The 9497-nt window shown below is 47.1% G+C and overlaps 1 long non-coding RNA gene across 1 annotated transcript; it reads right to left on the bottom strand.

Moving 5' to 3' along the window:
• Positions 1-620: 620 nt before the first annotated feature.
• Positions 621-9458, bottom strand: LOC105740031. The gene is made up of 2 exons (XR_004030902.1): positions 9249-9458; positions 621-1167 (listed from the first exon to the last, which is right to left on the bottom strand). It is a non-coding gene; the product is annotated as an uncharacterized LOC105740031 (long non-coding RNA).
• Between the last annotated feature and the right edge of the window lie 39 nt (positions 9459-9497).

Here is a 9497-nt window from a genome sequence, read left to right as displayed (position 1 = left end):
TGCACTCCAGCTTGGGCAACAGAGCAAGACTCTGTCTCCAAAAAATAAATAAATAAATAAAATAAAGTAATTCAGGCAGAATTTTAAAATAAAGGCTTCTCCAATTTTTTCTGAGCAAGGAAAAAGAAGGAAATAAATCAGTATTTGTTGGGGGTGTACAAAATGCCCAGAACTGCGCTAGCCCCACCTTCTGTCTCAGTGGTGTGTGATCTTCCCAGCAACGCCTAGACAGAGAGAGCAGTGTCCTCATTTCACAGATGGGGAAATAATAAGGGCTCAGGAGGGTGATATACCTCTAATAAAACTGGAATCTGAGCTGAGCTTGGTCTGACTTTTACAAGTGCATTGGACTTTTTCCACTCTAGGAAAACTTCCTCAGCTCTAACTTCCAGGTAGACTCGGGTTAATAAATGTCATGTCACAGAAAGTTCTAGCAAAGCCCATGGCTTCACAAAGCAGATGGTTTGATATGAGCTTAATGTTTTTGTCTAGAATTATTCTTCACGAATGTAGGAAAGGCAAAGACAACCCTTCACCTTCTGGTAAAACACAGGCCTCAATTTCTCCTGCTCCCTCCATCTTAACCTCTTCATTGAGGAAAAAATAATGCTAAGTGACTGTTGGCCCACATGAGTTTAGTGGTCAAAGGCAGAGTAGAAATTACTTAGATGAGGCTCATAGTAACACTATACCCATGATAACAGCCATATTATCCAGGATAAAGTCCAGGCAGCTAAAACAGAGAGACTCTAAAAGACAGTGACTCACAGAAAGTCCTTATCATATAACAGTCCCAAGGTCTGGGACAGTGAGAGGGCTCATGACGTCACTCAAGGACCCAGGCCCTTTCCACCTTGTTGCTCTGCCAGACTGCAGAGCACTGTCTTCTCCCCATGGTCAAAGCTGGGTAGGAGCACATGCACATTCCAGCTTGTGAGAAGAGGAAAGAGCACCGCTGCAGGACCAGGGCTCATCTTCCATGCCCAGGGCTCATCTTTCATGCCCAGGGCTCATCTTCCATGCCCAGGGCTCATCTTCCATGCTGGGGACGACCTAGAAGTTGCACCATCATCACTGCACATGTTCTGCGCTTGGCCACAAGGCCACACTAGCAACAAAGCAGACAAGAAGTGTAATCTCTCCCTGAGCCCAATGGCAATTCTGTTCCTGTGGAAGAAGGGGAGACCAGATTTTAGTGTCCAATTATTAATTGCAACCTCTCTGCCACAATAACAACCATAGTTTACATCTGTACTTTGCTTTACAGTTAATCAAATACTTTCGTACCCTCCAAGCCACCTAATCTAACAACAAACCTTTGAGTAGGCAACGTTTCTCTCATGTTATACGTGAGAAAACAGTACCAAACGCATTAAGGAAATAGGATAAGGCATAGGTTGGAGTTTTAAATGCTCAGTGGGAATGAAACCCCTGTGGTGACTAAATATTGGTAGAACCCAAAAGAAAAGCTTTTTCAATTTGTTCCAGACAATATTTATTAAGCAAGTACTAAGAACCTAGGAACTGAGAAAACAGAATGACAAGACAGGGTCCTTGCCCCTAAAGATTTCACAACAGTTGAGGAGAGCAAAACAGTGCTTGTAGTATATAGGCATGCCTTGGAGATATTGTGAGCATTGCAGGTTCAGTTCTAGAATAAAGCGAGTATCTCGATAAAGCAAGTCACACAAACTGTTTGGTTTCCCAGTACATGTAAAATTTATGTTTACACTATACAGTAGTCTATTAAGTGCAACAGCATTATGTCTAAAACAATGTACATACTTTAAGATTAGATTTTTTTTGTCTGAGACGGAGTCTCACTCTGTCACCCAGGCTAGAGTGCAATGGCACAATCTCGGCTCACTGCAACCTCTGCCTCCTGGGTTCAAGTGATTCTCCTGCCTCAGCCTTCCAAGTAGCTGGGACTACAGATGTGCACCACCATGCCCGGCTAATTTTTGTATTTTTAGTAGAGATGAGGTTTCACTGTGTTGGCCAGGCTGGTCTCGAACTCCTAACCTCAAGTGATCTGCCTGCCTCGGCCTCCCAAAGTGTTAGGATTACAGGCGTGAGCCACTGCGCCCGGCCTTAATTGTTTTTGAGATGGAGTCTTGCTCTGTTGCCCAGGCTGGAGTGCAGTGGTGTGATCTCAGCTCACTGCAACCTCGCCCTCCCCAGGTTCAAGCAATTCTCCTGCCTTTGCCTCCCAAGTAGCTGGCACCACAGGCGTGAGCTACCACTTCTGGCTAATTTTTGTATTTTCAGTAGAGACGGGGTTTTAACATATTGGTCCAGCTGTTCTCAAACTCCTGACCTCAACTGATCCTCCTGTCTCAGCCTCCCAAAGCGCGGGGATTACAGGCGTGAGTCACCGTGCCCAGCCTGACTGCTGTTCGCATAAGGGATTAGAGACACAGACAAAATAAAGAGGGAAGACCATGAAGACACAGGGAGAAAGTGACCATCTAAAAGCCAAGGAGAGTCCTCAGAAGGAATTAACCCTGCTGACACCTTGATCTTGGATATCCAGACTCCAGGATGGTGAGGAAATCAATCTTTTGTTTAAACCACTCAGTCTGTGCTACATTGCTACAACAGCGCAAGCAGACTAACACAGGCCCTGTCTGAAATGGTCTCTCCCCTCCCTTCTCTCAGCTACCATTGGAACTTCATTTGGCATTTAATCAAGCACTGCTTCAATGTTATCTCGCCCACTAATATCTCACACAGTAAAACTGCTTACTACTTTTTTCCCATCCAATTTTTATCCTGTTTCCCCAACCAGGTCCTTCACAAAATCTATGAGTACAGGCTTTGCCTTACAAAATATACATCTTGAAATCTTTTGATGGCTCAGCCCTCCAGGCAGAAACCACCTGCTGCCAGGCCATGGGATGTGCTGGGGGCCAGCCGAAAAGGTCTGCTAAAGTCACAAAACTGAGAAAAAGTATGTGAAAGAGGGTGGAGATGGACAGGAGGAAAGAAGGCTAAGTATAAGAGAGGGCCAGACACAAAGGGTAAAGCAGTAAGTAGGTCAACACAGTGAAAGCAACGACAGAGCAGGTACAGGCGGACTGAGACCTGGTTTGGTACAAATCTCAAAGAGAAGGTCTTCCAGTCATCACTGGTAAACTCAGCTCTTTCCCCACTTTGTATCGACTTACACAGAGGACATCCAACTGTAAATGGTAACCAGGTTTTAGTCGCTGGCCAGGGAAGGAGCTCTTACTCTAAATGCCCCTTCTCCCCAAACACTAGAAGGCATGGAGTTTTTAGGGCTAGGTGTGGGACAGGAGAGGAATGTTAGCATGTGCAAAGTGAGACTCTAAATGTGCACGCACAATTTATAAACACACGTCTTCACACATCACATGTACACAAAATGGTGGAGACTTTCTTTTAGGAGAGGGAATTTTAGCATTATAACCACACGATAATGATCTGAAGCCAACTAGGGGTTGCCTATCCCATTCCACTCTGCAGTCTTATCTTCCTCTGGTATCTGATAAGGGGTCAAGAAGCTCTGGCACCATCCTGGGGCCATCTGGTTTCCTTTTTTTTTTTTGAGACGGAGTCTCTCCCGGTCTCCCAGGCTGGAGTGCAGTGACACAATCTCGGCTCACTGCAAGCTCCGCCTCCCGGGTTCGCGCCATTCTCCTGCCTCAGCCTCTCCCAGTAGCTGGGACTACAGGCGCCCCCCACTACACCCGGCTAATTTTTTTGTATTTTTAGTAGAGATGGGGTTTCACCGTGGTCTCGATCTCCTGACCTCGTGATCCGCCCGCCTCGGCCTCCCAAAGTGCTGGGATTACAAGCGTGAGCCACCGCGCCCGGCCCATCTCGTTTCTTTAAGCAGTTGTGCCTATAAAGGGACTGAAGAAAAATAGTAAGAAAAAGGAGATTTTCCAGTTATTTCATCCAGCACCCTCCCCTCACCTCTCCACCTCTATAAAACCCATCCATCCTAGGAGGTCATTTAGCTCCACGATGTGAATGTTTAATCACTTCTGCTTGCACCGATTTCTCCCTCCTCGGAATGCAGAACAAGTTTTGCCTCTGTCATCACTGACTGGTGATGTCTCTTGATGGTTTTATTATTTAATTGGCTAATTTTGTTCTCAGAAAAAAGATATGCTTTTATAAGCCACAGTATCTTTACGTTTTTTTACGTACCATATACTTTTTTAGTGACCATAAAGCCTCAAGAAAAAAATAAATAATGGCATTAGAAAACTTAGCCATTAGTTTTAATCCTTCTGCACTGAAGCCTAAAATATGAAAAAATATGAAAAATGCAAGTTGTGAAAGTTTCTGAGAGTCCTGCAGATTGGAATCTCTAGGACAAAATAAATCATGTGCTCTGCCCAAAGTCTCAAGGCAATCCAGTTGAATCCCAGTTTCATAAGTCTTTGTTACAGAGCCAAATGTGTTCTCATTGAAAGAGATTCAGTGTAGAATCTATGAGTGGGGACAGGGAGTCCCTGACCTGTGAGCAACATTTCAAAAAGCCTACTGGAAATCATAAATCCAACTCATAATACAACTGCTGTGGCTAAAACACAGCTCTTTGCTTTTAGCCAGAATTACAGGAACTCAGTTCAATATTAGTGGCGGTCTAGAAGCCAAAACCTCTGAATGTCAGCTACACTTTTTTGTTTTTGTTCTTTTAAGCCTCAGTGGGGGTGAAAGTTATATTTTTGATCAGTAAAAAAAAAAAAAAACAAAACTGAATTACCATTTCACAAATATTTTACTTATGTTGAGACGAGGTCTTGCTCTGTTGCCCAGGCTGGAGTGCAGTGGTGCAATCACAGCTCACTACAACCTCGACCTCTCGGGGTTAAGCAATCCTCCCACGTCAGCACTCCCAAGTAGCTCAAACTACCACGTGCCACCACGCCCAGCTAATTTTTATAGTTTTTGTAGAGATGGGGTTTTGCCATGTTGCCAAGGCTGGTCTCAAACTCCTGGGGTCAAGCGATCTGCCCATGTTGGCCTCCCAAAGTGCTGGGATTACAGGCATGAGCCACCATGCCCGGCCTGTTTTTAAAAAATTTTCCATTTTTGTTTTTTGACGAGATGAGGTCTCATTACGTTGCTCAGGCTGGTCTCCAACTCCTGGGCTCAAGCAATCCTCCTGCCTTGGTCTCCCAAAGTGTTGGGATTACAGGTGTGAGCCACGACACCTGGCCAAAATATTTTACAGTAAAATATTTTAAAATAAGAAGTAGGCCGGGCGCGGTGGCTCACGCTTGTAATCCCAGCACTTTGGGAGGCCGAGGCGGGCGGATCACGAGGTCAGGAGATCGAGACCACGGTGAAACCCCGTCTCTACTAAAAATACAAAAAAAATTAGCCGGGCGTGGTGGCGGGCGCCTGTAGTCCCAGCTACTCGGAGAGGCTGAGGCAGGAGAATGGCGTGAACCCAGGAGGCGGAGCTTGCAGTGAGCCGAGATTGCACCACTGCACTCCAGCCTGGGTGACAGGGCAAGACTCCGTCTCAAAAAAAAAAAAAAATAAATAAAATAAAATAAAATAAGAAGTAGAAAAATATTAGCATTAGAAAAAAATGAAAATCTTTTGAGCTGTTTAGGGGAGAAAGCTCCAAGGAACTTAAAAACAAGTGATATTGTCTTATTTAACAGTCCATTTACTCGGCCCCATACTGTGTGCTTTACCTAAGTGTTCACATTTAATCTGTACAACCAAATGAAGGTACATAATATACCCTCACTTTACAGATGAGGAAACTGAGCTCAAAGAGTTCAGTTTGTCCAAGGCTGCCAAGCTGGTAAGTGATACGGCCAGGAGATTAACTCCAAAGCCCCACTGCCAGGCAGATTACAGAACATTTCCTGTTTTCATTCCTTAGCATTAGGAGCAGAGTGTAGTTCTGTAGGCTTCCTGTTGGGTGTTTTCTGGTAAATCGTAACAGGAATGACTCCAGGTCAAGGTTTAAGCCTACCTAAAATGAAGGCCAGAACACAGCTAGAATACAGGAATATTATCTTGCAATTTTCTTTACTAGGTTAAACTGGGCTTGAATGATCTGAGACATTTATGACTTGATCACTGTGGTGAAACTGATACAAAGCTGGCTCCTGGCATGGACCTCTAACAGCAGAAAGAAAGGCAGGATCACATCACCATGGACTCATTTGGAATCAGGTAAAGTAGGTAAACTGACATGTCTGGATATTTACTTACTGAACGTGATGACAATGACCCAGCCTAACAACCATCACAGTCCTTTGGCTCTCAGGGGTTAAGCAAATTGAAAGGGATTTTTGAAAGGCAGAGTATAGGAAAAAAGTGGCTAACACCTTTGGAGGAGTATTTCATAATGTGAGACTTGAGCTTCATTAAAAGGAAGTAACCAAATTCAATGGAGGTAGATGTCTGTGTGCAAAGTGCCTCCATTCTCCTGAGTTATAGCCAGTTTAAAGTTGTCATTTTAGCCAGCAATGAAATCCATCCAGCAAGGCGCAAGTCAGCTACAGTGCTATTATATACATAAATCTTTTTTATTTGCATTAGAAAGGCATCAGTTATTTCAATGCTAAATGTGTAATGAAGAAGTAAATGTGTTAATCATTTTGCTTACCCTTACAATATTGTATTACTGCAAGAATAAAAGTTCTGATTTTAACTAAGCCACAATTCAATGTTGAGTACAAGAAAGTCTACCTCCACCTAAGCTGCCTCTATCCCTGACACGGTCACAACCTAGAGATCAAGCAGCAAGTTTGTCCGAGGCATTGGAACTAGAGCAATTCCATCTTGAATAAGTAGTAGGTAAAATCAGGCAGAGACCTGTTGGCTGCATTCTTAGTAGTCACAAGATTGTTTAGGGTTACAGGAACAGATTAATAACGTTAACTAAACAAACCCAGGACTTAACAGACCCAGGAAACATTTTGATGTCGCTGTATCTGTTAGTCCAAACTGCACCATTTTCTTTTTCTTTTTTTTTTTGACGGAGTCTCGCTCTGTCGCCCAGGCTGTAGTGCAGTGGCGCAATCTCGACTCACTGCAAGCTCCGCCTCCCGGGTTCACGCCATTCTCCTGCCTCAGCCTCCCGAGTAGCTGGGACTACAGGCGCCCACCACCACTCCCGGCTAATTTTTTGTATTTTTAGTAGAGACGAGGTTTCACCATGTGGGCCAGGATGGTGTCAATCTCTTGACCTCGTGATCCACCCGCCTAGGCCTCCCAAAGTGCTGGGATTACAGGCGTCAGCCACCGCGCCCGGCCAAACCGCACCATTTTCTAAGCCCCCCGCCATTTCGCAGACAATGGTCAAAGTGAAACATTCCACGGGGGTTCAGGTCCTGAGAAATTTCCTGCCCAACTGCCTGACTTTCTTACCAAACTCTGTTGGGTAAAGGCCCAATTGAAGGAACATCCCTATCAAACCTTGCTGGGCAAAAGTGCAAGGAACATCACTATCACATTCTGAGGGAACAAGGGCCAAACTGCCTGATCATAGAACGTTTTATGGATATACTGGCAAGTATATTCACATGGCAAGCCATACTGCCCATTCCCCTCCTGCCCTATAAGTACCCCAGCCTGTAAGCAGCAGTGGGCTCTGGCATTAAGCTGATCCCCCATCTCTGTAGGTTTTTGCCATATACCTGTGTCGCTGTTGAGCTGCCCTCTGTCTTTTTTTTTTTTTTTTTTTTTGAGAGGCAGTCTCACTGTATTACCCAGGCTGGAGTGCAATGGCGTGATTTTGGCTCGCTGCAACCTCCGCCTCGTGGGTTCAAGTGATTCTCCTGCCTCAGCCTCCCAAGTAGCTGAGATTACAGGCATGTGCCACCACGCCCGGCTAATTTTTTGTATTTTTAGTAGAGATGGGGTTTCACCGTGTCCAGGACGGTCTCGCACTCCTGACCTCAGGTGATGCACCCGCCTCGGCCTCCCAAAGTGCTGGGATTACAGGCGTGAGCCAAACCGCCCGACCTGTGTGTCGTTCTTTAACTCTCATCTTCCCTTCAAAACCTAACAATATCTTAAGATCAAAAGCATTCTTCGTTTAGGTTTCGCTTTAAAGATAATATAGATCTTTGCCAAAGTCAGTAAACAAAGATGAACGATCCTTGGTCATGGGCCCTCGTGGTAGAGCCCATGTCCCCCAGGATTTTTTTTGGCTGTGTTACCTTAGATTTAAATAAGCACTGTACCTAAGGCGGGCGCCTTCCTCCTCCCGCTTTCGGGAATGCCCTGCTCTGCCATTCTTTTGCTTTCTCACTTCTCTAATACACTTGCTTTCACTTTACTCCGTGGACTCGCCCCGAATTCTTTCCTGCGCGAGATCCAAGAAGCCTCTCTCTGGGTCTGAGTGGAGACCTCTTTCCGGTAATAAACGGACTAGGGAGATTCGACTTTGAAGGTGAAAACAAAAACCACCATCCAGTTTATAAGAAGGCGCTCCAGGCCGGGAATGGTGGCTCAGGCCTGTAATCCCAGCATTTTGGGAGGCTGAGGTGGGGGGGGGGGGGGCGGGGCGGGGCGGGGCATCACCTGAGGTCACGAGTTCGAGACCAGCCTGACCAACATGGTGAAAACCCGTCTCTACTAAAAATACAAACATTAGCCGGGCGTGGTGGCGCAAGACTGTAATCCCAACTACTCAGGAGGCTGAGGCAGGAGAATCGCTTGAACCCGGGAGGCAGAGGTTGCAGTAAGCCAAGATCGTGCCACTTCACTCCAGCCTGGACGAAAAAGTTAAACTCTCCATCTCAAAAAAAAAAAAAAAAAAAAAAAAAGGCGGCACTGGAAACAGCTGGGAATGACAGCGCCAGGGATGAGGGATCGCAAGCTGCTGTTGAGAAAGGAGCTCAGAGGCTGCCTGGCCTACGGACCAGGAGTCCTCAGCGCAGAAAGCGCAGGACTCGTTCCCCTGCTCAACAGCTGAGTGCCCAGGACGCACTAAGGGATCTCAGTGGCTGAAAAAAACAGAAGAGAAGGCACCCGACGCAAAATCAAATGTCAGCGAACCAGGGGTCCTTTAACAGGCGGCCCCACGGCCCCTCCAGGCGCCGAGACCCAGCCCCTCCGGGCCACCCCGGCCAGGTACGGGCAGCAGGGACACCTGCGCGCGTCCCCGGGACGGGGCTTCCTGACGTGAAGCGACCCCAGTGGCACCTCACACTATTCCCGAGGGTCGCGGGCGGCCTCTCCTCAGCCCTGCAGCTCCCACACGCGGACACCGCGGGCCTTGGCCATGTCCACTGACCGACCTTCCTCGCCAGAACTCCTCGCGCGTCGCCGGCCCCTCAGCGGCGACTAGCGCGCGAACAGCCTGGAAGACGCGCAGCCGGCCCCACTTGAGCCGACACCCCAAGCCGCTGCTGCTGGCGCCGGCTCCGAGATTAACGTCGGCGCGTGCGCGCTTGCGCGAGACCGGCAGTCTCAGCCCAGCGCCGGTTTCCAGGGATCTGGGCTCATGCGCCGCGTAAGGGGCCCGGCCGGCGGAAGGAGGTGGTACT

This window comes from Nomascus leucogenys, chromosome 7b (genome assembly GCF_006542625.1).
Source record: "Nomascus leucogenys isolate Asia chromosome 7b, Asia_NLE_v1, whole genome shotgun sequence".
NCBI classification, from domain to species: Eukaryota; Metazoa; Chordata; class Mammalia; order Primates; family Hylobatidae; genus Nomascus; species Nomascus leucogenys.
Note: the sequence above shows the minus strand (reverse complement) of the source record. Positions and strands in the feature narration are given on the sequence as shown.